Raw genomic sequence first — 2,523 nt, 5'->3', positions numbered from 1 at the left:
TCCATATTTAATTTATCATGTATGGCCACCATCTCATCTGTTATCATCTTATTATATCTCTTTTTAGATAAGTTAATTCAACATTAATCAACAAAGTAGGACTTGGATAAAATCCAGTCTTGGACTGACAGTGGATAATTGTATTTGCACCATATAGGTTTCAAAGACACTTTTGAATGAAATAGACTCCAGTTGCCTCCCTCAGAAACATGGCACTATGCTGTACATTGAACTTCACTTGATTATTCCCAGCTGCTGGAATCGACGTCCATCATCTTTGCTCCCTTCATTTGTGCACTGTTACTGTAGTATTTATAGTCTAGAAGTTAACTTTAACAATTCAAGAAGATTAGTTCTACAGTGTGTCCCCTCTTTGATCAAGAGTGGAAACATTAAAGGGTATAGCTTTGGGGTATAGGATATTGTATGTTCATCTCCTAGTCCCCTCCAAATATACATCATTCTTCTTTTATCATCAATGTAACCATGCTCTCTGGACAAAGGTACAGCAGCATAGGAAGTTTTGGTGAATCATTTGCCTGTACAGTTTGGTAATGTGTAAGAGACATGAATCACCTGGTATGAATTGTGCAAACATTACAATATTGGAGCTAATTAATAGCCAAAAATAACTTTTCACTTTAGTTTCAATTCATTTTCATGGGTAATTACTAAAATAGTGAAATGTTACCCATTCTCTGAATGTAACTTCATGTTGTAAATTTTTTTTTAAAAACCAAATCCAAGCTGTCCAGTGGAAACAATGAGGAGACTTTCAAAGTTAAATGAGGTACATATTTGCAAAAGAACATATGTTCAGGAGTATGGAGAACTAGCAGTACAGTGGCTCTCACTAAAAAGCAACTCCTGACTGAATAGGCTGAATGACCAGTTTATGCAGTTCTATGATTCAAATCTCAACTCAATAATTGAAATATTGCTTCTGCATCTCCAGAAGTAAGTGCAGACGAAATTTGAAAATTATGCCCAATGATTATCTAGATTAGATTCCCTACAGTGTGGAAACAGGCCCTTCGGCCCAACAAGTCCATACCGACACTCCGAAGAGCAACCCACCCAGACCCATTCCCCTACATTCACCCCTGACTAATCCACCTAACACTACGGGCAATTTAGAATGGCCAATTCACAAGGCCTAACTTGCACATCTTTGTGATTGTGGGAGGAAACCAGAGCACCCGGAGGAAACATACACAGACACGGGGAGAATGTGCAAACTCCACACAGACAGTTGCCCGAGGCGGGAATTGAACCCAGGTCCCTGGCGCTGTGAGGCAGCAGTGCTAAACACTGAGCCACTATGCCACCCAATTATCTAATTGAAAAATGATGAAGAAAACTTTTCTGTGAAGTTTCTTACTTTCCCCAAAGATTGAAAGAAAAAAATTTTTGACCTGAATAAAAAGTGTCTGAATAATGCCCTTATAGTAACCCTGGTGGCAATTGGGGGATTGGCAAACGGATGCTAGAATGCTACCTTGAATGAGAATGAATGGATACTGTTTCAAACTAAAGGAGGCAAGCTGAGGAGTGAATTCAAGAAGCTCATCAGGAGGTGAAGGATTAACAACAGAGGGACCGTAATTATTGGGAAAACAGTGGAGACAAAAATGTTTATGGAAGAAATAGGCGGCACGGTGGCTGTGGGCGGCACGGTGGCACAGTGGTTAGCACTGCTGCCTCACAACGCCGGAGACCCGGGTTCAGTTCCCGCCTCAGGCGACTGACTGTGTGGAGTTTGCACGTTCTCCCCGTGTTTGCGTGGGTTTCCTCCGGGTGCTCCGGTTTCCTCCCACAGTCCAAAGATGTGCAGGTCAGGTGAATTGGTCATGCTAAATTGTCCGTAGTGTTAGGTAAGGCGTAAATGTAGGGGTATGGGTGGGTTGCGCTTCGGCGGGGCGGTGTGGACTTGTTGGGCCGAAGGGCCTGTTTCCACACTGTAAGTAATCTAATCTAATCTAATCTAAAAAAAAAAAAAAAAAATAGATGCAGCAATGGGTGGAGTGTTGGGTTGCTTGGTACAGATGCATTAATGTAACATGGAAGGCCTGCCTTCATCCCAAATGTGGTGTGATCTTGCGAAACTAATAAAATAATTATAAGAAACTTACCTTTAGGTGTTGAACTTAATTTGTGCTTGTCATGAGATGACTAATGGCACACTAAAAGAGTGTACTGAAACCAGCTCACTGCTGTAGTGCAGACAACATGATGTCAAAACCAATAATTCAGCGATGGTCTTTTTCCTATCATCACCAGGAATTCATACTGGCCTTGGGACTGTTTCAAATACAATGGTGCAACAGATTTGGTCACATGTGTAAAATATAAGAAGGGTTAAAAATTCAATTTGTGCCTGACACCAAACTGGTTGCCTGGTTACTATCTGGCTGCGTCATTTTTATTGTTAGAGAGTCCAAAAGGTTGGTATTGTTGAAACTGCCATTAAATCATAAAATATGTTATAAAGTCGATAGGCTAAAGGCAGCTAGCAAATTTTGC

The sequence above is a fragment of the Chiloscyllium plagiosum genome, unplaced genomic scaffold (genome assembly GCF_037043375.1).
Source record: "Chiloscyllium plagiosum isolate Xiang-an unplaced genomic scaffold, Cpla_swu_hap1 HiC_scaffold_1, whole genome shotgun sequence".
NCBI classification, from domain to species: Eukaryota; Metazoa; Chordata; class Chondrichthyes; order Orectolobiformes; family Hemiscylliidae; genus Chiloscyllium; species Chiloscyllium plagiosum.
This window is presented reverse-complemented; position numbering follows the sequence as displayed.